General features: G+C 37.7%; 1 pseudogene; it reads left to right on the forward strand.

The window, feature by feature from the left end:
- On the forward strand, positions 1-27,429 carry LOC109448869 (zinc finger protein Pegasus; annotated as a pseudogene).

Here is a 27,429-nt window from a genome sequence, read left to right on the forward strand (position 1 = left end):
ATGGATCGGGCAGACACCAGAGCTCTGCTGAGGCAGATCCTGCTCTGTAAGGTAGGCCCCTGCACCACAGTTCTGCCACTGCAGTCAAGGTCAGTCCTGACAACAATTGAGCCTGAGAGTCAGTCCATCCCATTGAAGTGCAAATAGCAATCAAGACTCAACTATAAGAGGAGGGAACACACAACCCACACAAAGGACATACCTGGAATCTGCAGCACAGGTGACCAGGAGACTGCTCCACTGGGCCCCACAGCACACCTACTACATAAGGCCACTCTAGTAAGACTGGGAGACATAGCAGCCCTACCTAATACATAGAAACAAACACGGGGAGGCAGCCAAAATGGGGAGACAAAGAACCATGTCCCAGATAAGAGAAAAGGACAAAGCTGCAGAAACAACTAAACAAAATGAAGACTAGTAATCTACCAGATCCAGAGTTCAAAACACTGGTTATAAGGATACCCACTGATCTCAGGGAGAACCTCAACAAAGAGATAGGAAACATAAAAATGGAGATAGAAAACATTTAAAAAACAGTCAGAAGTAATGAATACAATAACTGAAATGAAGAATGCATTACAGGGAATCAACAGTACATTATATGAAGTAGAGGATCCAACTAGCGATTTAGAAGATAAGGTAGCCTGAAACACCCAATCAGAACAGCAAAAAGAAAAAAAATAATCTAAAAGATGAGGACAGTTTAAGGGCCTCTTGGACAACATCAAGTGTAGCAACATTCCCATTATAGGGGTACCAGAAGGAGAAAAAAGACAGTAAGGAATTGAAAACATATTTGAAGAAATAGCAATGGAAAACTTCCCTAACCTGGCAGAGGAAACACAGAAGTCCAGGAAGCACAGAAACCCAAACAACATGAACACAAACAGGCCCACACCAAGATACATCATAATTAAAATGCTACAGTTTAAAGACAAAGAGAGAATGTTAAAAGCATCAAGAGAAAAGCAGTTAGTTACCTACAAGGGAGCTCCCATAAGACTACCAGCTGATTTCTCAACAGAAACTTTGCAAACCATAAAAAAATTGGCACAAAATATTCAAAGTGATGAAAAGCAAGGACCTGCAACCAAGACTGCTCTCTATCCAGCAAAGTTATCATTTAGAATCGAAGGACAGATAAAGAGCTTCCCAGACAAGAAAAAGCTAGAGTTCATCACCACCAAACCAGTAATACTGGAATAACAAGGAATTGTAGAGGAACTTCTTTAAGATGAAAAAAAAAAAAAAAAATCATAAATATGAATAGTAAAATGGCAATAACTACATATCTATAAACAATTACCTTAAATGTAAAGGGTTAATTGCTCCAATCAAAAGACAATGTGGCTGAATGGATAAGAAAACACGACTCATACATATGCTACCTACAAGAGACTCACTTCCAATCTGAAAAAACACATACAGACTGAAAATGAAGGGATGGAAAATGATATTTCATGAAAACAGAAACAAACAAAAAGCTGGGGTAGCAATATGCACACCAGAAAAAATAGACTTTAAAACAAAGGCTATAACAATAGACAAAGACCTAGTAATACCACTTCTGGGTATTTATCCAAAGAAACTCAAAATGCTACTTCAAGGGGATGTGTGTATCCATATGTTCATTGCAGCATTATTTACAACAACCAAGATATGAAGGCAACCTGGGTTTCCCCTGATGGATGAATGGATAAAGAATAGGTGGTACATATATACAATGGAATATTACTCAGCCATTATAAAGAATGAAATCTTGCCATCTGAGACAATATGAAAAAACTTAGAGGGTGTTATGCTAAATGTAGTAAGTCAGACAGCAAAAGACAAATGCCATATGATCTCATTTATAAGTGGAATCTAAAGAACATATTAAACAAAAATATGAAGCAAGCAAACAGATACAGAGAACAATTTGATGGTTGCCAATGGGAGGGGGTTTATGGGTAGGTGAAAAAGGGGAAGAGGTTAAGAAGTACAAATTGGTTTACACAGTGGTCATGGGGTGTAGGGTATAGCATAAGGGATATAGTCAATAATATTGTAATAACTATGTATGGTGTCAGATGGGTAAAGTGGATTTGTTGGGTGGTGGGTGGGAGGGGCAATGGGGGCAAGGTGAAAAAGGTGAAGGGATTAAGAAATATAAATTGGTTGTCACAAGATAGTCATGGGTTGTAAAGTTAAGCATAGGGAATATAATCAATAATATGGTAATAACTATATATAGTGCCAGGTGGGTACCATTCAGGGGGATCACTTCCTAAATTATATAAATGTCTAACCACTATGCTGTACACCTGAAACTAATATAAAATAATATTGAATGTCAATTCTAATTGAAAAATTAAAAGGGGGGAAGATAAAGAAGAATAAGAGGTTCATATTTCCAGGTATAAAAGAGTAAGTCTTGGGGATGTAATGTACAGCATAGGAAATGTAGTCCAGAATATTCGATAGCTTGGTATGGTGTCAGATGGCTGCTGGACTTATCATGGTGATCACTTCTTTAGCATAGAGAATATAATCAATAATATGGTAATAACTATGTATAGTGCCAGGTGGGTACTGTTGAATAAGTATGATGTACACCTGAAACTAATATAGTATTGTATGTTAGCTATATTTTAATAAAAATATTTTTTAAAATTAAATAAATAAATAAAATCTCCAGGCTGGATTTCATACCTTATAATACTATAAAATTGTTTGGTTCTTGATGCTGAAGTAGAATCATACTTTAGTGTATCCAAAAAAAAAGGGGGGAGCAACAATAAACCTACTTAACAATAGAAGGTATCATAACTTCAAAATATTTAGACTCTAAGTAAAAGTTCAAATTATTTTAATCCATAGACATTCAAGTTAGGTCGCTGATCTACTGTAATATCCCCACTCAAGTCCCTCAATCTTTTATTATTTTAACAAATGCTATACGTGTTTTCATTGTTATAGGTAAAGCATAGGATATAAAGAAATAACATGCATGATTTCTGTCCTACAGGAATTTACAATCTCTTTGTGAGTTGAAACCTCATGTGAAAATTCAAATAAGAGTAGCATTAACATTTGAAAAATATGAAAGCTAGTCCTTAAATGCTAAACAAGTAGTACACATAATAAACACATTTGAGTTTAGAGGAGAAGATCCATCTGAGCTGGAGTGTTACAGGAGCACCTCCGTGATCCAAGGACTGTGTCATACGAGTATGGCAGGAACCCAAAAAGAGTATGATATGCTCCTTTTCGAGGAGATTTCAGTCAAGTTCATAGACTCACAAAATGTAATCACAAAACAATTCGAACTGAGTCTACAAGTATATGCGAGACTTAAACATATACACAAACAAGAGAGGAGCATTGCAAGTGTAAAGAACAGCTGGTGGGACAAAGCCTTGTAGCAGCGGCGTAGGACAAGGCGGTGGGGGTTACTCATTGCAGTTGTCAGGTGACCTCTGTTTTCAGTTTTAGTTTAAAGTCCCTCCATGGCCTTTTGGAGTCTCTTGGTGTGTCTCTAGAGTAAATCTCAATTACTCTACACTTCACTAATGTTGGAGGGTCAAGAAAAAGGAGGAACTGATTTGGGGTGAAAAGCTTTTTTTCCCCACTAGGTATAACTGTAAATTATATTAAACTAAACTAAGAAAGAATAAAATAATAAAATTAAATTAAAATAAAATAAAATAAAAAGTAAAATATGGGTGAAAAGAAAACCAGAGCCTTTGGACTTCGTGAAAGGTTTGCAGGAATACCTGACTCAGCAGATGCATCATGTGAACATGATTTCTGGATCCGTTAGTGGGGACAAAGAAGGGAGCTGGAACAGATGGTGATCAGAATAGACTTGATCACCCATCTGCTGAAGTCTCCCTGGATGAAAACCCTGGAATGTTAGTAGTGGGTTTGAAAGGACCTTTCATGGGAAGTTCAAGAGTCAGTACTGCACCTATGCCAGCAAAGGAACAGCCTGGCTTATTGAATGTATTAGAATCCACACAGGTGAGAAACCTCATAGGTGTCACTTGTGTTCATTTGCATGTGCTTACGGATGTCATCTGGAAGCCCATATATGTTCCCATACAGGAGAAACACTGTACACATGTGAATTATGTCCCTTCCACTGCAGTAATAGAAGTAACCTGTCCCATCATTGAAGGTGCAAGCATAAAATGGTACCAATGAAAGGTACTAAGTCTTCCTTAAGCAACAAAATGGGGGCGGGGGGGGGCAAGATGGCGTTTTACAGAAAACAAGTAATCTTGGCTATAGCAAAAGAGTACATTCAACTTAAGTCCACCTTTTATGGTGGTTCAGAAACCAGACTGCCTTAACGATTTTACTTATGAACTCCCAAACCTCCAGACTGACTCCTATGAAAGTAGGGCAAAAACCACGTCAACTGATGCCCTACCAAGGCACCCCCGAGAATTCCGGGTTGACAGCCCTATAAATCAGCTCTCCACTCTAGCAGGACAGTTGTCAGTTTGACATCAGAAAAACCAAAAGCCCGCATCCGCTGATGTAGTAGGCTGCCCCAAAGAGAAGCCTCTCAGGACGCTGCAGCCCTCTGCCCAGACAGTAGTTTCTGCCGCGTCAGCAAGCATTCCCCAGAGCTCCTCCCCCACAAGCCCCGAATCTGCCATCACATAGTCAAAGGCACGACAGTCCGGTGGCAGGTCCAAGCAGTGAACCAAGTGCCCGCACAAGTACACCTAGCACAGGAAAGGGCCAGCCAAGCACTCCGGCTCGGACCATGCAGGTCCAGGCCCCGCAGCTGCTACACCACTGCCAGCACTGTGACTTGTACTTTGCAGGCAACTTCCTTTACTTTATTGGTGTGGATGTCATGGCTATGAGAATCCTTTCCGGTGTAACATGTGCAGGTGCAAATGTAAAAACAAGTACGATTTTGTCTGTCATTTTGCAAGAGGGTAACATAACCAACGCTGCTTGGAAATGATCACATTATGCTTTACTTGGTTTTGCCTTTTTGTGTTTTGTAGTTTTATTTTTTATTTTATTTTATTTTATTTTATTTTATTTTATTTTATTTTATTTTATTTTATTTTATTTTATTTTACTTTATTTTATTTTATTTTTTGAGAGGGTCCATCCCTATAAGGTGTCTGCTAATTTAAAATTTACACATTATATTTATAGAAAACAAATTTGACAATGGAAACAAAATCTTTTCCTCTTGTTTTTTCATAAAAGTCTGGTCAGGGTCATTTATGTATTTGAACAGCTAGACATATTGGTGTCTATTTTCCCCTTTTAGTTAGACATTTGAGAATTAAAGTGCAAGATTAATCTTACAGGTGTTCATTTAAATTGCCCACAATTATGGCCCATAAAAACTTCAAAGCTTATCCACACTTTTCGTGTTTCAATATATATTAATACATTGCAACTACATGTTATTTCTGCCCATATATATATATATATATATATATATATATATATATATATACACACACACACACCGTGTTTCCCCGAAAATAAGACCTAACCAGACCATCAGCTCTAATACATCTTTTGGAGCAAAAATTAATATAAGACCCGGTCTTATTTTAGTATAAGACCAGATATAATATAATATAGTTTAATATAATATAATATCAGGTCTTATATTAATTTTTGCTCCAAAAGACTCATTAGAGCTGATGGTCCGGTTAGGTCTTATTTTCAGGGAAACACAGTATATGTAGGGAAACATACAGAAATGTGAAAATAAATATAAAATGCACTTAAACGTGATATTTGTTTATAAAAATACGACTTGCTAAATAAACCTAGAGTAATTTTGAATAGGAAGCTATCGTTTATATATTGCATAATAACTAGCTTACTCTGAAGAAATCTTGGTCAAACAATAAAATACTCGTATATTGTTACTGTTGGTTTCTGTGTACTTTACAAAAATTTTATTTTTAATTTAGTTCAAATCTTGAAAGTGTTACTAATTGACTTCATAAAGAGACTATCTTAATTCTTAAGCATTACTGACCCAAAAGGACTGCTACTCTTAATGTAAATAAAAGGGAACATTTTCACAAACACCCCTACGTGCAAGTTAATGGATTTTCTGCCCTCCCACATGCTAGAAAGCCATTAAAGTGACTTCCTATAGTTTAATATCCAATCTAAACTAATCTCAGTTGCATTGTTCAAAGACACAGCATCTCAGAGTTCCTCCGAACAACTATAACTCTCTTCCTTGTCAACTCTGAGGCTTGTGCATCTGAAATTCAACAGTCCTGCTTCACTCTGTTTCTTAACTTGCTCATTGCTCAAGTCAGTTCAGTGCAGCCATTTCCAAACGTACAACTTGCACCTAGTGCTTATTTACTGCCAGAAAGAAACAGGTTGCCATCATTTGGAAGCTTCTGTGAGTAGTTTTTCCTTCTCACATTTTATTTTATTCTTCAAATAAAAGCAATACCCAAAATTAAAAAACTGAAAGTTTTCATTAAACAAAGAGATAGAACTCTCTTGCTAAAACCAGTTTATTAACTGTACACCCTGGGCCAAATTGTGAAAAATACATTTTTTTCTCACAACTAACGATACATGTTCTGAAGGTGCATTTTAATTTAAACATAGAAAAACTTTTTTTCATAATTACAAACTAGAGTGTATAATTCTAATTTTTCTAAGGTTTAATGAGCTCAGTTGGTATTCCAAAGGTGTTGATTCTTGAAAGGTATGATTCTAAAGGCACTAAAGTTTTTGAAGCAAATCTTAGAAACTTTAGTATTGTATTTTTTAAAAGATTTAGGATTTTAGTTAAATCTTCTGTAAGTTAAAGGCTGTATTTGGAAAGATGTTAATATCTTTCATTAAGTATTGAATATATTTGTCCCATTTTACTTTCAATCAACTATTTTATAGAAATGAATTGTTGGGAAAAGTTTAACATGCACTATTTATCATACTTTGCTGTTAATAGGCAATGTTCTGAAACTAAATTTATTTTTGTTCAGTACACATAAGTTTAGATTTTTAAAGTTGGTAGATAATTTATCTCCACTAATATTTTTTAAAGAAATTGTAAGGAAATTAACAGGGAATAATTTTACTTCAGATTTTAGTAATATAGTATGTAGCTACAACTTCTTGAAATTCAAGTAAAGACTAGGCTTCTAAGTTGAAAAAGTTCCATTGGATATTTCCCAGTGCTATTTCATGTTAGAAATAAGTGTTTGCCATTCATTTGCAGAATTGTCTGTCTCTTTTCCCAGGGCTTTCACCAGATTTCACCTCATAATTTCTCTATTGATTATTTCAAAATCATCGATTTGGGACCTTGATCATATGTGCAAAATCCCTTCACCTTTGCCATATAACAGCATAATCAAGGTGGTGACATCACATCACTTTTGCCATATTTTCTTTATCAGCAGCATGTCACAGATCCTGACCACAGATTATAAAAGGGCCTAATACCAGAAGGCAAGAGTAATAATGAGGAGGTCACCTGAATGTCTGTCTGCCATACCTTCCTTCATAAGTTGGACATATTCCCCTTCAACTTTTCTCTTTAGATTAAATACAGAAAGAAGAGTAGTAAAGGGTAATTTGGGGTACATCGCTCTTGCTTGTGTACATCTAGCTAGAGAGTAGAGATTTTTAAAAAGGAAGCATTTCAGTTGTCACATTTTGGTACATAGCCTCTGTCAAATTACTGCAAAATCTGGGTCCAAAAACCTCTTCTTTGTGAATCTCCAGCTGGAGAGTAATGGTATGAGAGAAGGAAAAAGGCCACATTTGGTAAGGGCAGATGTCAGTTACCAACTGTATTTTCATTCATGAACTTGAGAGTTGGACACTGAGCAGATACCAGACTCCGTTTTATGAAGCTCTTGTCACACAGCTGCTGTAGTATATTAATTGAGCATCATTTGACACACCAGAAGTTAGGATGCCCCTGGACACAATGCCATGTGGATTGCAGAAACAGAAATGGCAGGAAACAGTTTAAACTCCCTACGTCTACTAGAAGAGATAGTAAGTGAGTAGCCATTCTGTAGGTGATTTGTTTTTTTTCTTTAGTCAATTTTTTCATTTAATTTTTTATATTAGTTTCAAGTGTACAAAACAACATAATGATTAGACATTTACATCCCTCACAAAGTGATAACCCCAACAAGTCACTACCCCTCTGACATCGTATACAGCTGTTACAATACCGTTGAGTATATTTCCTATGCTGTACTTTATATCCTGTGACTATATATATTTAATTATAGTTGACATATAATATTATTCTACTTCAGCTTCAGGTGTACAGCACAGTGGTCAGGCATCTACACAGTCTGTGAAGTGAAGTGATCCCCTCAATAAGTCCAATGCCCATCCGGCACCCCACATAATCTTTACAACATTATTGATTATATTTCTCATACTGTATTTCATAGAGATACAGAGAAAAAACTGATGATTGCTAGATGGGAAGGGGGTTAGGGGATAGGGGAAAAGGTGAAGTGATGAGAAAGTACAAACTGATAGTCACGAAATAGTCACAGGGATGTGAGATGTAGATGACTTGTTTTAAGAGGGGAGAAGTTTGGAAAGGTTGACTGATGGGGGTGACAAAATGCATGCAATAGATAATTGAGTCATATGAATCTCACATGCTTTGTATAAAGCTTGAATCTCTAGTCTGACTGATGAGGAGGCCTAGAGGAGATGTTCACCATTCACTGGCTTAGTGCATGTTTGTTGTTATAGTTTAAGGGAAGCCAAACAGACTAATGCGTCACTATGATCCACACTAATGAGCCACCATCATGGTAGCACTTTTTCATGACAATTCACAGACTTCGTTTTCAAACACACAGCCAAGATCCATCCAAGCCCAAGGCTGGCTGCACCTCCAGATCAAAGTTGGGTCCACCATGACTCACATGTCCAGCACAGGGCTGACCCCACTTTAGACCTAAGGATACCCACTTTGCTCCAGATCCATATCGTTGCTTTTCTCTGATGAGCATCTCTAATCCAGACATCAGAGTGGCTATTGACTTTTATACTGAGAAAATTTCACCCTCTGAGTACAGGGAGAACAGAGGGTTGGCGCCTACCAGGATCAAACATGTTACTTCAAAAGCCAAATGTACCAAGGGATTCCAAATCCTCCATATAGAGAATGCAAGCTGGAAGGGTGACTGCATTAACTCGAAACTACCTACTGGACTACAACACACGCATAAACTACAATTTCTCTCTCCATCCATGCATCTTCTATTATAATGACATTCTGCACCAAAGAGAGCCTAATCTCTACACAGATTTTTTTTTAAAGCCATAAACATGTTTTAAAAAAAACAAAAACAGATTTTTTTTTTTTTTTAAGCCACTGACTTCGTAGTGTTCAGAGAATACTGGATCCAGTTACCCTACAGGTTTTGTTAAACCTAATTTAAAACCCTTAAATTACATCTTATTCAGCGCTTACCCCTTTGGGCTTTCTAGATATACCAGTCCCCTGTCCCCTAGGATCCTCTTACTGAAGAATTATCAGGCTCACAAGTCTTGGAAACAAATTTTGCTACAGAGAGTCATACTACTATGATGGAATTGTCCTGAAAAGTGCTGTCTCTATGTATTTCACCATTCCTGAAATTCTCTTCTTGTAAATCACACTGAGCATCACTGGCTTTTATTAGGGAACTGAAATGTACTGCTACCCTCCAGGTATAATGGAAAATAACCACTTTTCCCCATCTAAAATCTTTCAACGAATCAACCCAAAATTTTAAAATCTGGAAGCCATGCCTTTTGTATCATGTCACAATCATAGGCCCAATTGTAGAGTAAATTTTCTCTCAAAATCTTCTCTTGTTCCTGAAGTTTGATTATCATACTTTCATAGGATCATATCACAGATTCATTAAGTCAGTTTCACTTCTCTTTTTCCTAAGTGTTTATAAAATACCCCAGAAAAATATGCCAGAGAGATAAATAAAAAGAGATGGAATATTAGATACAAACATAGAGCAGACGAGTCCTTAATTTATTAAAGTTACTATCACTGGAGGCTAATATTCCCTAGAACAGTGTCCACATCACAAGAAAACCACCAATCAACTTTATTAAAAGAAAAATCAATCAAAACTTCTATAGCAAGCTACTGTGGTAGCTATAGGTACATATATATATATGTACCTTTTTTTTAAAAAGGCTTCCACATAGAGAACATTAAAAATACTATATAAAATGTTAAAAAACAACCATTTTTTAATGCATGGCTGGGTTCACTTCAATATCATAAATACCCTCAAAGGTAAGCAACAGCAAGGAAAAACTGAATCCAGAGAGCTATGCAGAACATTGAAGCAGGCACCTTCCTGGGCTTGAATACATGGGGCAAGAATAAAGCCTAGGGACTAAGAAGGGTGGAAGATCAAAGTGAACACCTCTGCCAAAAAGAAGGAACCCTGATGGGAAGGAAGGGCAATGCCTTCACAAGGTCTCCCAGCTAAACACTGGCCTACCGAAGACAAGGGTAAGTAGGAGATCTACCTTCACGCGGGTGGAGCTGGAAAAATAAGAAGGTCAGCTTGCCGGTTCCAACTCTGGGTAAGGAGGAGTAGACATACTTCATACACTGTCTCTCCCACTGAATGCAGCTATGAAACCTGGAGAGGGTGCATGGTCTCTGAAGGGTAAGGGATAGCAGGAGGATGGGAAGAGATGATTCGAATTTGAAATACCACCACACTAATGGTGAGTTTCTCTTTTTTTGTCCCAAGGTATCACCCAACCTGGACAGAAGTGCAGGTACATGGGAGCCACAGAGACAGTTCCAGAAACCTTCAAGTTCTATCTCAAAGAATGGGAAAGAAGTCTCATAACTCTCTGACAAATAGGGAGTGGGGAGGTGGGAAAGTGCACCTCCCTATTTCTCTCTGTTCTCTCCCACCCCAGTCACCAGGCCGTTCCACTGCAGTGTGGAAGCAAAAGCACCAATGGCAACAGCCAGGGCTCCGAGGTGCCTAAAATGTGAGGAAAGCGAACCTTTCTCTCCAATCAGAGGAGTGATCCTAATAGGATCGGGTAAGCAAACCCCCTTTCTCTGTCGTCACCTGACCCTCGACATAGGCACCGTCACAGGGGGTGGGCGGCAGAGCAGGATAAGTAAAGCCCGGCTCTAAGCCGAAAGACTGAAAAGTGTAGTACCACGGAAACTTTTAGGGAACTAAGAAATTAAGGGAACTCCCTTCATCTGAGAAAGGTAATCTATGTTTAGAAAAAAAAAGGTAGTTACAGTAAACATCACAGAAAACTGTGAAATGCTGAAAGTATTACATTGAAGTTTAAAGAGTCAGGTATGTCGTTATCATCACTTGCTTTTATTTTTTTAGGTGCATTGGTGTTGGCCTTATTACTACTGCTATATAAAATGCATATTGTGTTTTGGGCACTTTTATGCTTATGATATATTTTAGGAAAAAAGTAAAAAAAATATAAAGCAAACAAAAATGTGTGTTTGTTACTAGGTATATAAAGTCTGTTTTGTACCTAAGGAATGCACTATATCAGAAATTTGGAATCAAGGTTTCTACCCTCTACTGTCACTAACTTTTTGCCAGATTTGTACTGATCGCTTAACACTTCTGAGCCTCAATTTATTTTCTAGTAAATTAACCGAGTTGGACACAATATCTTTAAAATACAGTTATACATTCCACGATTCTTTTAAATGAATATGTCCAGGCTTTGGGTTTTCATTACTTAACATGAATACCTCCATGTATTTAGGGTATAATTTTGTATTCTTGACAAAGAATGACAAAACAAAATTATATAAAATTCAAATTTCAATGTCCACAGATAAAATTTTATAGAAACACAGCCGTGCTTATTATTTATGCATTGTCTATGGATGCCTTTGTATTATAACAGCAGAGCTGAGCATATGCAATGGAGGCCATATGTGGTATGCTCATTATTTTTCACTGTTGTTCAGTGCACAAATCACAATAACAGTTATAACTTGGCAGTTCTTCCAGTGCCATGTATATCACCATGTTGGGACTTTGTTTTTTTTTTATTACCACTGTATACCCATCCTGTAAAAACAAGAAAGGTGCATTTTGTACTTTTAAGTGTTTTGAAGTGTTTTGTTATTGAGTTAGGTCACCAAGCATTGTATTTGTCCTGCAATGACAGTATAGCTGTACTTAAAGCTTATACTATATGTTGATGTTACCCAATTAAACACTAATTGCAATATTGATTGCAGTAGAAAAATGTGTCAAGAGAAAATAAGCTCTTTTTTCTTTTGCAATTATTAACCTTTCTGTGAGAACAGTTGTTCAAAGAGTTGACGACATTAGAAGAAAAATCAGTCAGTTTTTTTTTAAAGGAAAATGATTTTGAGTGCTCTTCCTTAGCTCTTGACAAATTAAGAAATGTTACCTATGCTACTCAGTCATTTAAGGGATCAATGCTTAGTTTGAAGGGACTGAAAAATTAACCTCTGTGAATAAAGTGGTTGAAATAACTACATATGGGAATATTTTAAAAGAAGTTGAGAAAACCCTAATTTAGAACAAACTGAAATAGAATCTGATTAGATGTGCTGCAATTGATAATAGTAAAAATAGGGTTGGAGCAGAAAAGTGTTTAGTTGGACAATTATTTGCTTCTCAGGTTTAGACAAGAGCTCTGCTTTGAAAGTAAACCAACATATATGAGGATGGACAGTTAAGTTCACAAACTTGTGGCAACAATGTTGCTAACCTTTTTGGATATCACAGGGATTATTCATTATGAACTTGTACCAACTGGACAAACAGTTAACCAAGTTTACTATTTGGAAGTGCTGAAAAGGCTGCTTAATAAAATTAGACAACCTGAACTTTTCGCCAACAATTCATGGCTCTTGCATCACGACAAAGCACCAGCTCACATGGCACTGTCTGTGAGGGAGTGTTTAGTTTATTAGAATACCCTGTATTGGAATACCCTCCCTACTCACCTGATCTGGCTTTTTTCTTTACCCAGAGATAAATATATATATATAGAAAGGAAGACATTTTGATGACATCAACAGTAATACAACGACAGTTCTGATGTTCATTCCAGAAAAAGTGTTCCAAAATTGCTTTGAAGGGTGGACTAGGTGCTGGCATGGGTACATAACATCCCAGCAGGAGTACTTCAAAGGTGACCATAGTGATATTTAGCAATGAGGTATGCAGCACTTTTCTTAGGATGAGCTCACGAACTTAATTGCCAAAACTCTTTTTTATTTGCTTCACTAAATATACTAAATCTGGACTACCATCTACAATTACGGATAGTCACCCCTTAATTAAGTTTATTGTAATCTACTGTTCTACAGAGTCAATCTTCTATAGACTTAAATAGGTGTATAAAAGAATCCTTATCCTTGTAAAAAATCTTTTAAGGCTTTGACGTTGCCACTAATAGCTCTAGTTCTCCAGGGATCAGGTATTGACTTCATTATTTGGGTAATAACGGGAAATTTCTAGAGCTCCCACGTAGCCTTTCTTACTATAAGAACCTTCACAGTTGGTTAATGCGGGGATTCTATCAGTTGCTGAATTTATGCATTCTTATTATTATATTAACTCAGAAACTGAAAAAAAAAAATATTGCAGAAAATTTTCCCAGACCTATTAGCCTCACTGTGAGACATTGGGCCAAATGTCTCCATTTATCTTGAGTACCTAAATGTCCCCCACTTTGACTAGTGGTACTCAATAGCATTCTGAACCTGTTACTTCAGGAAAAAATGTTGTAAAGTGTCTATGAAGGTGTGGGTATGTCACTTTATCCAGTCTTCTCTTACTTTAGTAAGTGACTGCAGGTTTGTGGGAAGACTAGAGGAAGAAATGAAATATGTATATGTATTGGGTCCTCCTCAAGTGTATCTGGCCACTCTTCCATTAGAGTGGTGAGGGTCTGTGAACTGGCTCCCATTTTAGTTTGAGGAGAGCCCATAATTCCATTTTCATGACTCACATCAGCTTAAAGTACTTTTGTTTAAGCAGATCAAGGTAAGAACTTTGTAGACTTCTATTTTTTTCAGTTCTAGATATTGCATGATCAATTGACTGCCTCCACAGGTCAGTGAAATTCAAACCACTCTGATTCCTCGGGTCATGCCCCATTTTGGTAACCATGTGTACCTACACAGTAATAATTAAGGGATCTTCTTAGTCTAAATGAGGTTATTAATTTTACTGGCAGCATCTCCTACCTTGTCCCTCTCTCCAAGTCTAAGACAGCCATTATTACAGAAGGCTTCAATGAAGGTGGTATTCTCCTCATCAATGTAGCTCTTGGGATTTTGGTCAAAGTGGAAGTCTTCTGAGCCTTCTCTTCCTAAACATTTGGATTCCTCCCTCTACATTATTGTAGAACTTCAGACATCTCAAACTTCATTCAATATAGGCTTCCCTTTAGTCCAATTTTGGTTAACAAAACAAGATTTTCTCAGTTGCTCAAGCTGAAGCAGAGTCTCTTTTAAGACCCTCAGATGAATAAATCCAGCCTTATTTAAAACCATGTTCCCTTCCCCCTGGTTTAGCACTCTCAGCATCATTTCTACACAAATCTTCCAGATTTTACAAGTCTTACAAATCTTTTCATATGTAAACCTTTGTTCTCCGGTTTGAATTGACAATTGACCTCATTCACCATAGCTATTGTTGGAGGTCACTGAGAGAATATGACCACCTGTTGATGCCAAGCTGGACCCAGGCAATCAGAGGTTCCTCACCCCATCCCCTGTCTTTGGAATGTAAATTCTACCCACCTTTTCTGCAGCCAGGCCATTTTCAAGGATGCAGACTTGAGAGAGTAAATGCGATGTTGAGACCATCTAGACAAAATATGTGACTAAACCCAGCTAAGGCTGCTTTACAAACTTTTAAGATTCTGACAGTTGGGCTAGAAGCTCTTCTCTTGCAGCCCAAATCAAGTATCCAATATGTAAGTTCCCATGCTTATGAAAACTTGCCACCTACTAATCTGGAGTGGCCTACCTATTTCTCCGGTCTTTCCTTGCCCTCTGGGGGCAGTTTGCTAACCAACAGACATTCTGACTTGGTATATGAGAAGGCAGTGAGGAGTGACAGGGATTGCAAATAAGAATTGGCATCTGTCTGCCAGATAACAAGCTCATGTGAGTTTAATGCAGGGTCTTCAAGCAAGGTAGACGAGGTCCTCAGACAAATGAAAGACGGCTGCTACTGATATAGAAAATTCTGTGAAATTTTGGAGTTTGAGGTACTCAGCTATATTTGAATCCTACCCTTTCAATAAATCTTAACTTCCACAAGAGCTAGCTTGAGACTGTAAAATTAACCTATGTTTAAATTTAGGAAATGACAAAATCAGATTCTGCACCAGGAAATTACCTACGTAAACCTTGTGCGTAAAAGAGATGAGAATTTTTTAGTATAGTCATAGAAAATCTTTGGTTATCTTGATACTGTCTTGAGTACAGAATTAAAAGCCCTGATTCTATTATTTTTTTAATAGCAGAATTTGCAGAAACTGTCTTATTCCAGAGTGCTTGTATAACTTATGCCCATCATAATATGCTGTGTCAACCACCACTTGGTCTGTCCTTAATATTTTAAAGAAATTTATGTCATGCACTAATTCTCTAATGGTAACCTGCCTTCAAATCCAACGATGGCAAATAATAAATTCCTAATTACTATTCTTGATGTTTGCTGCTTACCCTGTCCTCTGGTACCAGATTCCGTATTGGTTCACTCATACAGAAAATACTCTGTGTTTTTAAACAGCAAGAAGTTTACTATAAGGAATTGGGCGTTCACAAAATTGTTGTGAGGATTAGAGAAGTTCTCTGTGGTATATTTTCAAAAATCCCTTCCAGGAAAATACCCCAGAACCAGTTTCCTGAGGGGACGCCTACTCTGCCACAACTAGGCAGCTTCCATCTCAGCTTTTGGCTTCAAGATGGCACAATCTTGCTACAAGTGAAGATCAAAAAGCTTCCCCCACAATCACGTGTTCAGTATGAAGTGTGGGTCCCTGGATAGCCAGAAGGCAGAAAAAGATATGAAATTATGTTATGCTAGGAACACAGAAAGAATTTAGGAAATAAAAGGATGAGAGAAGCACTGAACACAAACTTTATAAAATATTCAATTTTATGAGGGATAATTCTGAGCATCTGGTTAACATGGCAGAACACTGAATAAAACCATTAGGTAGGAATGCATATACCTCTTAAATGAATATAATCACAGCAATTTATTTCATAGTGACATTTTACGTTTTTATAGATATTGCTACTAAAATTCTTAGATTAGATAAAATGGTAAATAGAAAAACAATAGAAAATAGTGAAGATTTTTCATTTTGTTTGACTTCTTCATAGGCATTTACTCAAGCTCTCAATTATTTTTTCACTGAGTAGAAAATAAATATATGGACAAATATTGGACTCAAAAGCTGGGACTCTAAAACAAAAGCAAATAATTAATATAACTAAATAATTCCAGTAAAAACAAAAACAAGCATAGCAGTCAGAAAGTTCATAAACTCACAATATTTTTTCCTATAAAAGTCAAGTAATTGAGACCAAATGGGACGATATGTTTTAAGTAGGATTCTCTCAGGAGCAAATCCCGTGACAAGAATTTGAGGGAAGCAGTTGATCTGTGAGGTCACCTGAGGAAGCACCCGTATGGTAGAGGGACAGTGAAACCGGGAAGTGAAGGGAGCTACTAATGAACCAGTTACTGCTCTTGGCAGCACGGCTTCAATTCTCTTAGGGGCTTCTGGGGAAATGTGTAAATGCACCTTGGAATTATCCCACCCAAGGAACCCCAGTGTTTTTCCTCCAGCTCCCATCATCACTCATGTGATGGAGGCTGCTTCTCAGACCATCACAACCCAGAACTCCTAGTCTGTGCAGGCTGAGGACACAAGAAAAAACTCCCGCTGCAGAGTGCTTTCAGTAGGAGACCCTGGACTTGTCCTGCCTCTGTTACTTACTGAGAGAGAGTGTGTGTGCATGTGCGTGCGTGCGTGCGTGTGTGTGTGTGTGTGTGTGTATGTGTGTGTGAATTATCTCAAGAGCTATTTCAATCACTTATTTTCTTTTGATAATGGACACTGAACCTCCAGCAAAAAGTCTTAATTGATGAGTTAGGAAAGATCACAAATGAATTAAATAGCTGTCGAGGGAGAGAGTAACTAAGTGGTTAATTGTATTTAATTCTCTGTTCCCTAGGAAATTTGATTGTTTAAGTTATTACTTAAAAAAAAAAAAAAAAATCCGTTGTAAAAAATACTACCCTCAAACATCAGTCTTTCCCCTCACTTAAACACGTTACTATTCAATATCAAAAAATGACTGTGGAAAAAAAAACCTCCGAATTTAGTTTGCTTATTAAGCACAAAGTAAATCAAAATTAACCTAAGATGCCTTTTTTCTTCTGCCTTTAACTTTTGCTGCATTTTATGTCTACTATTCTTCTGTACTTTTAAATACCCTTTAGTTAACAAGAACAGCAAAACAATTCTAATGACTTTCTTTAAAACTGACTGTCAACATTGTAATCTCCTACTGCTATGATGTCCTTCAAGACACATATAAAAGACACATATAAAACGTTTCCACTTAATAATAACAATCCAATTTTACAATTATATTATTGCAATTGCAACATTTGTCCCTGGAATTTTTGTTTTGTTTTGTTTTTAATAAGAAATCAACAACACTCTTATTTTGGAGTTTGAAAATTCCATGGAAAAAAACCTTCCCGTTTGACTTTTTTTACATTTCCCTCTGTGACAGGAGGAGTTAAGGATGGCAATAAACAAATATTGAACTTTTTTTCAAGTAGTCTCCTTCCCAGAGGAGTCTTTTTCTAATGAAATTGATCAGTCTGGGAAATTTGTTCTTCATAGCTTTCCTCTAGAAAAACCATGCCAGTGAAATTCAGCAAGGAATTAAGTCATAAAAAAAAAAAAAAAAAAGCAAGTCATTCTATTGCTAATGAAGCCAGAGGTATCACTTTTGTGATTGAACTATAAGGAAATGTAAAATTGCCCTTACCTACCTGAGTATTATGAGGTCTGAGGAAAAAAATACGTATCATCTAGTTTTAAAAACAGACATATAATCATATATGGTAAAGGTGATTTCTCTTGTTCAAGGAAAAATTTCATTTACGTGGCACTGATCAAAAGGTGAGTTTTCGAAGTTAGTTAATTAGGAATCGTGCTGAATACAATAATTTTCTTAGTAGTGAAATACTATTACACATTTGGCAGTACTATTAAGGAGATAATTTGGCAACCTCATCACTAAAAATGGTTCCTCTCATAAAAATGAGTACCCAGAGAGATACTTATGCATACTCTAATTCGATGTTATATGCAAAGAGTTACTCTAGAGCAATATACCAGTAACTTCTAAGTGTTTAAGTAGACAATGGCGTAAGTCAAAATCTAGCAATCGGGGCCATAGTTTGGGGAAGATAAAATAGCAGTGGAAACCCATTTTGTTAGAACCACTGTTTGCCTACCTTCATTCTTACCCACAGACTTTGTACATACTGTCAATTTGCCAACTCAAATCAACATTTTTTTTAGCCTCCCTTGCAGAAATAATGACCATGTGATGCATTTTTAGTCAATGAGATATAGGCCATATTCTGCTAGAAGTTTCTAGAAATGCTTTGTATTACTAAGATAACCAGTTCTACTTTTATGCCTGGAATGTGGTCTGGAACTAAAACAGCCATTATGAATCCGTATGAGAGCCACATGCCAAAGATGATGGGGCATAAACTTATAGGAAGACCGAGACTTGGGTGGTTTCTTGGGGCTGCTACCTCAGATGAGGACCACTTGTGTCAATAATTTTTATACTACGCGAAAAATAAAATCCTTTATTGGCTAAGCCATTGTAGTTAGGTTTCTGTTACATCATGCCAAATGCAACCCCTAATTGATAACTATCCTCACTGTAACTACTAAAAAAGTATATAGCAAATTCCTTGAATGAGGACAGCTACTCATGTGGGCATTTATCATGGGTCTTCAGTCATCCTGCTGAAGGAAAACTCTCTACATAAGAAAATCATGACCTTCTGAAATGGTCTTCTCCTTTGATTTTTGTGCAGAAGGTTATAGAATCCGTCTTACTATAAATAAAGTAGGATAAGTTAATGTAAAATGATGCCTAAGGTGCATTTGCTACAGAGCCAAAGACAAGAGACATCCTGATAAAGCATCTTAAATGGTCATGGCTTACATTCCTTCCATCTCTTTTCATAAAATCCTTCTTCAGCTAGTCATGTTACTCTTTCTTCAGACACATGTGACTACCATCTGGATCTCTGAAGCTCTGAAAGTCTGTCATAATATTAATAAGACACATGCGTCTCAGAAGTCCTGTGGATGTTGGTCATGGCTGAACTTTGTGTATTGAAAATATTTTCTTTCTACTTAATCTACAAAAAGTGTTCTACTTTTCAATGTTATGATTTCAATCAATTCGTAAGGCAAAGCACTGTCATTTGAAACATTATGTTTCTGTAAAACAAAAAGGATTGTAATGCATTTTTAAAAACTCATCAATTTCATAGAGCTTTACTGAAAGGGTAATTAATTCCTTTCCTTAGTTCATATGTTGGATCTTAAACAGAGTGTATATTATGTGCTATTGTGTTTGTTTCATTATTGTACATGACAATGTAAGAAATCCTTTGATATATGTTTTATTTTTCTTCTATTATATTGACTGACTGTGATGTACAGCTGGCCCTCAGTAGTATGAAAAAATTCACCACATCCTAAGGTGCCAGAGAGTGAAATTCCACCATCTCAATCCTTAACAAGGAATTTCCAAATCTATGGGTCTTGCAGTCTATTCAGAAACCAGGCTCACCTTCTGTATAGTGATGTTGGATAGATAGCCAACTGGAATGATTTGGAGAACCAAGAACATTGGTTCCAGTTGCTTCCCACTAGATATCTTTTACATGAGCGAACTCACACTGGTGGACTCTAGCTCCAATCTATTTTATGTGGCTGTTACAGTGCTTTGATTTGAATTTGAATGCGTTTATGTAGGCCAGGTCCTCTCTATCTGATATAATGCCTACCACTTCTCATTGTCTTATATCCTGATCCAGGCAGTTACTACCTGGAGAACTCTACAAGAAATTAACTTTGTGTAGAAGATACTTCAGATTTCAAGAACTCTCTGTTAAAACTTTAAAGATTAATGATACCTACTTTTGGCAAGTGTGCAGAAAAGCAGCTACGTTTTGTACATTTTAGCTAAGAGAAAACTTTTCTGGAGAGGAAGGCAGATTGGTTATTAATAACTATAACATTTTTAAAATTTTCACCATGGACTTTATAATTCTGAGTCCAAGGAATTTTTTTCTAAAGAAATACTCATATAGGTACAAAAACTTCTATGTGCAAGAATGTGTTTGGCTGCATTGTTCAAAGTAGCAAAATCTTGGAAATAATCTAGATGTGTGTTTACAGAGAATGGTTATAGAATGGTTATAGAAATTATGATATAGTCATTACATATGTATGTATATACCATATATCATATATATCACACATATGAACATAGTGCATATATAAAATAGATGAGCATATATATGTACTATATGTGCTGGCAAGGAAAGTTCTCAAGGCATACTGTTAAGCAAAAAAAAAGCAAGTGGCTGTTGAATGTGTATAGTATGAACCCATTTTGTACAAAATAAAAGTAAAAAGCATATGTGCACATACATAAAATTTATGTGAATAATTCATAAAAATTTAATAATGATTATTACCTTTGGGAAGATGAGAAAGTGATTTTCCAAATTTTAATGTATATCATTCTAAGTTGCTTAAATCATTTACAATTAGAAAAATTTTGTAGACAACTTGTATTGTAATAATAATAAAGACAATTGGGGGGGGGGTCCTCTGTTAAAATAAAGAAAATCCTGGAAGGAATACATTATTCATTAACCACCAACATCTTAACATGCTTCTCAGCCCACACTACTTTTTCCCTCTGCCTGAAATTTTCTCCTTGAATTACTAGTCCACGCCTGCCTCCCCATCTAGTTATTTTCTGCTAATTCTTCAGGCCTCCCTCAAAGATCATCTTTTCATGAAAGACTTCTCTAGCCAACCCAGTCATATGCTCCCAGAGACAAATTGTATTCCCATATAGTTCTTACCATGGATTATAATTATATTTTTATTTGGGAAATTGTGTGTGTTATATCCATCTCTTCAATTAGACTGTGAGCTCCATGAGGTCAGGGACCATATCTGTTTGGTTCACCGTTATATCTCTGACACCAAGAACAATGTCAGGTAAATTGTAGATACAAAAAATATTTGTTGAATATGTTAATCATGAGTGATTTATTGGTTAGCTGCTATTATCTGAAAGGTTAAGACAAATCTGATTTAAAAAGCCACATAAAATGAGTGAGAAGAAAATCAGATTTTGAAAAAAAAAGGATAGAAAGATAACCTAACAATTTCAACTGGTTTGAAATTTCACAAGCCTTGATTAATTAACCCTTACAGGTATTTAAACGTATCTCTGTGTACAGAGACTTGGCATTAATTTATTCATTCAATTTATTCATTAATACCATTTGTTAAGCTTTCAGCCTTTTCAGACGAAGAAAATCATTCAGGCAGTCTTAGATTCATTGTAGTGTTTCCTCTTTAGTTTATAATCAACTGCCTAAGAAGAAAGAAAGCCTCTTTTTTTTTTTTCTTTTCCAGCTTTTAAAACCACTCTTTCCAGTTCTTATGAGGCTTATTTACATTCTGATCTTACTGGGTTTTTCCACTAATAGCTGTACTCAATCCAAAAAGCGTTTTATTCAGCGTAGCTCTGATTTTGTTTTCCCATTTTCATCCTTTTTAAAGCTGTTTATTTCAAGATTTTATTTATTTATTGTCAAGTTGACTTTTTATTGCTATTTTCCTGACCTTGGGTCTATCTGAGGTTTTTAAGAGGGTGATATCATTAGATAGTCGTTAAATCTTACTACTTATTCTGTTTAATCTTAGAAAATGTGGTGCCATTTTACAATAACTACATCTCATGCCACTCAAGGCAGGTCAGTGCATGAATTTAATTAAGGTAAAGTCCCTAGATTCTTTTGAGACAGAGTCCCCCACTCACAACCACCTACCAAGTAGAACTCACCCACATACCTAGAAGGTTGAATAACTCTCCTTACTAAAGAGGATGTGACCTAAGGGCCTTGTTTTCAGAAAATTAGTTTGTGCCCAATGCTCTTAGTTATGTCACTCTCTATTAGAAACATGGTAAACGATATTCATTTTCTATTACTCTGTAGGTACATTCTTTGCCAATAGTTTAAAATAATGTAAAATATGTAGAGAAAATACTGCATGCATATCACAAGTAAGTATGTTGTCCCTCGCTGATATATCCAGGAGATAGGTGACTCACTAGCACTTGAGAAAGTTGTAGAAGAGATTTCTGTCCTGGGGGGAGATGCTCTTAGCTGCTATCAGAGCCTGTCCAACTTGGTAATATTTTATTAGGGCCAGTCTCCAGATTTTTTAATGAAGGCCCAGGTGATTTTCAGGGACAGAAACTTGTTTCTTTCCTTCGACATCCTCTTTCATTTGGCAGTTATGTATCCCAGTGGTACATGAATAAAACAGCAATCAGAGGAAAGGCACTGGTGAAAGAACTAATGAATCACAAGAGAGAGGCCCTTTGTTGCAGTGCATTAACAAAAATCATGGATGTAAGTGCAGCCTGCAGGTTCTAGGGAATATTTTTAATAATTAAAAGCTATGCCATTAGGTAATATCTCCTGGGTATTATGCTTGACTTTGATGATATCTTTCATTAAAGAAGATACACCCATAGGTAAATGCTGGCGTATACTAAAGAAGTAGGACAGACTCAGGTTGTCCGAGGTGTAGATAAAGTCATTGATTTCTTCTCAGGGACTTATATTTAGAATAACTTTGATAAAACCAGTTACCATGAAACTCAAAAATGTGGACATGAATTCCAGAGCGCTACTATTGCAATTTAGAGCTACCTGTCGTCTGAGTACACAGTTCTGTTTGCCCGTAGTAACTCCTAAGGTGTGAAGGTTGGGATGAAAAATGGGAGAATCCAGGTTTTTCATTCTTTGAATGTTTCTCAGGCACATGGCTAAAGAAAACTTCCATTCGAAGAAAGGAATTTGATCTTTTTTCCTACATCATGAGTCACATGGACACTGATATTTTAATGACTACCTGTAGTATTTACTAAATACAAATGTCATTATGTAATGGCTGTCAGTAAGTTTTGGCATTACAGAGTGAAACAAATATCTTGGATTCTCATAGAAAGTAGTATATCTTTTCGTCTATTTTATTTTTTACCTAACCTCTCATTTCTTATCTAGATCTGCAAAGCCTTTAATTCTTACAAGTAGCACAAAATAAATATGTTTGACAGAATTTACCAGTTATCAAGTTCAAAAGTTTCTGCCAAACTGAGACAGAGAAGTCTCCTGAGGAGTCTCTTTTGCAAACTGTAATAAAGGATTAATTAAACTGATATTCTAGGTACTCTGCTTGGGCTCAGGGTATACAAAGATCAATAAATAGCTCTGCTGACAAGGAACTATCATGTATGAAGAAAAATGACCCATAAATAGATAAAGTTTTATACTCATAGATAAAATTTTGAAATAGGTATACTGATGGAGACACACATGTGTGTTACAGGTGCTCTAGAAAGTGGCCCCATTTCTCAGGCCACTGGGGTAATGGAAGGGTTTCCTGAATATCTACTTGAGCTGAGATCAAAATATGTAGGTTTGAACCAGGCAAAAGGGTGGGGTCTGCGTGGAGTAAAATAAGGAAGGACACACCATGCAGAGGTGGTAATATGAACAAAAGGTAAACAGAGAGAAAGTACAATGGGGAAGTATGAATGCCTCTAAGTTGCCAGATTGTAAATTTAAAGCAGAAAGTGAAGGGATATAGAGCTATAGAGTTAGTCAAGAGCAGATCATAGATGAGAATATTTGCACATAAAAGAGTTTTACCTTGGAGAGTTACTGAAGAATTTAAAGCAATCAAGTGGTATTATCAACCCTGAATTTTAATGGATCCCTTTGGTGGTCCCATGGAGAATGTATGTACAGGTGTAGAGCTGCAGGTTGAATGGAAAACTTTGGGAAATAGGATTTTTTTTTTTTTTTTTAAGAAATGCAAAAAAAAAAAAAAGACCTCACAAAGAAGGCAAAGGGGATAGGAAGAGAAATATCAAGAAAACCACAGACTGTGTTGTTCTTATTGTCAAAGAAGTAGATGTTTTGAAAAGTCAAAACAGATCAACAGTAGCAAATGAAATAGCCATCCAAGGAGGCAATTACTGAAAAATGTCCAATCGAATTCTAATCAAGAAATCAGTAATGCCTGTAATCCGAGCAGTTTCATTTGAGCAGTAAGGGCAGAAGTAGACTGCCTTGGGTTATGGTGTGAATGAGGGGCGAGGAAGAACTGGTGACAGAGGGTGAATAAGATTGGGAGAGGTTTTTTCGAATTAGTATTTGGATTTTTATGTCAGATGGGTAGTAGATGATTGAGGGTGGGACTTATCACTTTGTGAGGGGTATAAATGTCTAACTATTACATTGTTTTGTATACCTAAAACTTAAAAAAAAAAAAATTGAGAGAGGTTTATGTAAGAAACGGAGAACTATTGGGTGTCAGAGAATGGATCTGTTAGCACGGGTATGAATAGAGGCCAAGTGCAACAAGCCAGAAGAGAGGGAAAGGCTGAAGATACAGAAAAGAGAAGAGATATCTTAACAAGTAATGTCCCAGGAAAGATGTGAGAAGGTGAAACCTTAAAAGATAGAAGAGGTGATACAAGTAAAAGGATTGACCGGATGTCAAAGACAAGTTTGGTTTGTCTGCATTGTCTATTCTTGATAGAATAAAATATCAGGCTGGCACAAGATAATGTTGTTAACAGTTCCAAAGAGCATCTGGAAGATCAACCTCTTACCACTAACATAACATACCTTTATCTGAAGGGTCTGAATACGCATCTTCTCTAGGGAGATGTACTCACCAAATCCAATACAAACACATTCCCTTCATCGCTGGACCTATGTGGATGCCCAGAATACCTGTGCAGTCATCTCCTATTTTAAGCCTTTACATGCTATTACAAAGTCTTGTGACAAAGGGAAATGTCAGTTTTTTTTTTCCTCTTTAAGGGTACTGTTAGAACAGTCGGCTCTTCTTTAATTAGCATTGATTTTTCTTGAAACAGACTATTACTCTCAAGTCACAATATCTTTTAATTGCTTGACATGAAAACAGCATTACATCTGGTGAGTAAAAGGAGCACTCTTTCTCATGTCTCCTGTTAACTGAGGACTTTGCTGCTTGTTTATATCTCGTTCATTTTGTGTTTAGATCTGAATATTTTTCTTGTAAACAGAAAATTTTGATGAGTGATATCTAATTCGTAATAGGGATGAGAACATAGTATTATTAATCAAATCTTAAGTTTCTCAAACTAGCAGATACATATATCATGTTGTACTCATCCATGAGCTTTAAAAAAAATTAAAAATTAGTCTGGTCAAGACGGCAAAGTAGGTAACATAGTAATGGCCTCCTCTCACGACCACACCAAAATTACAACTAAACCACAGAACAACTGTCAGGCAGGGTGTCATGCGGGGTCTCAGCTCCCGCTCCCCGCATAAGAACACAGGATATGGTGAGGCCAAAAAGGAACACCCACGGAGCCATAGATAGGGGGGTCATACCGCTATATTCTCGCTGGCAGCTGGGTTGGAGACACAGGAAGTAAGAGCCACATGATCTGCAGTTTGCCGCCTGCTTCTCTGCCAACCAACCTCACTTGCTAACTTAGCCACAGCATTTATATCAGTGGCTAATGGCTAACCAGTAATAGCTGATGGCCAACTAGTCACAGCTGATGGACATCTACTACCTGAGCCAGCACCTTTCCACGTGAGGCCGAGAGCCTGGAAACTGCTTGGTGGGACTTTCCCCACAACAACCATCTTTAGGAATAGCTTGAAGTCTAGGTGAACAGAAATCCTACAACTAAGGACATACAGAAGAAGCCACATTAAGACTGGCAGGAAGGGCAGAGAGGTGGAATGGTTTGGTACCACACCCATGTACGGCAATTAAAAATCGACAGGGACACCTCAGCAGTCAAGGTCCCCCTGCGGAGCGAGAGGTCCCAGACACATCACTCTCGCCAGTCCAGGATTCCAGTGCCAGGAAGAGAAATCTCCAAAACTTCTAGTTGTGAAAACCAGCAGAGACTGTGGCGGAATGAGATGGAGGGCAGCTGGAGTCCCAGGTGCTCCTTTTAAAGGGCCTGTGCACAGACTTACTCATTGATGGACTAACTCTCTCTGAGCTCCAGCTCTGGGGCAGCAGCTTGAAAGACACCAGGGACATACAGTGAGGAACTGAAGTGTCTGGATTCAGGACAAGGGCTGGAGGGGCAGCTTTTTCCTCACACAGAAGCGTTATCAGACATTATGGTTTCTTAGTTGAACCCTCCCCCCACTCCCAGCATTCAGACTTGGGCTGGCACCATATCTGAGTCTCCATCTGCAGTGCCTACCCTGCTGCAGGGACCACTCCTGCACCTGGCATGGACTGTGCAAGCCAAGGCACAGCTCCTCACTGGTCTGCTCCTGGAGCTGCCGCAGCATCCCCTCACCCCTTCATGTTGAAATCTATCAGGTGAGCCCCTCTGAATGAGGGGGTGGGGAGAAAGGAGGCCCTTTGCAAACCAAAGCCTGGGTTTCATCTGCCACAGATGCCACTCTCCACCTTCCTCGCTGCTCCCAGCACCTCCAGAACACAGTCTCCCACCCAGATGTCTAGAGATTCTCCTGTCTCCTCACGGAGACCCCTCCCATCACTGATCCTACTGCCTCCCCTCCACCGGCCTGCCAATCACTTCTATAGTCAGTGCCAGCCCCTCAACCAGCTCCTCTGCAGGCTGGGCTCCCCAGCCTGCCTCGGACACGGAGGTCACCACCATGGACGGCACTCCACTTTCCCACCTCGTCATTGGGGCTCCTGAGGGGCAGCAGCAAAAGCCACCACCTTGCACAGCTCTGCCCAGGCCTTGAAACTGGCAGCTCCAGCTACGGCTCAGGCTCAGCCCATACCCTCTGCTCCAGGCCAGCAGCCTTGGCAAGTGCCACACAGGTGGCTTCAGGGGACTTGTTACCCACAACTTCCACCGTAGGTACCCACACCAGCACCCAGCCGGCCATGGCTACCACCCCAGTGTACGCCCCTCTGGCACAGCCACTGCCTCTGGCTTTGCAGCTGCCACCCACGTGCCCCGTGCTGTGA

This window comes from Rhinolophus sinicus, linkage group LG05 (genome assembly GCF_036562045.2).
Source record: "Rhinolophus sinicus isolate RSC01 linkage group LG05, ASM3656204v1, whole genome shotgun sequence".
In the NCBI taxonomy this organism is placed as follows: Eukaryota; Metazoa; Chordata; class Mammalia; order Chiroptera; family Rhinolophidae; genus Rhinolophus; species Rhinolophus sinicus.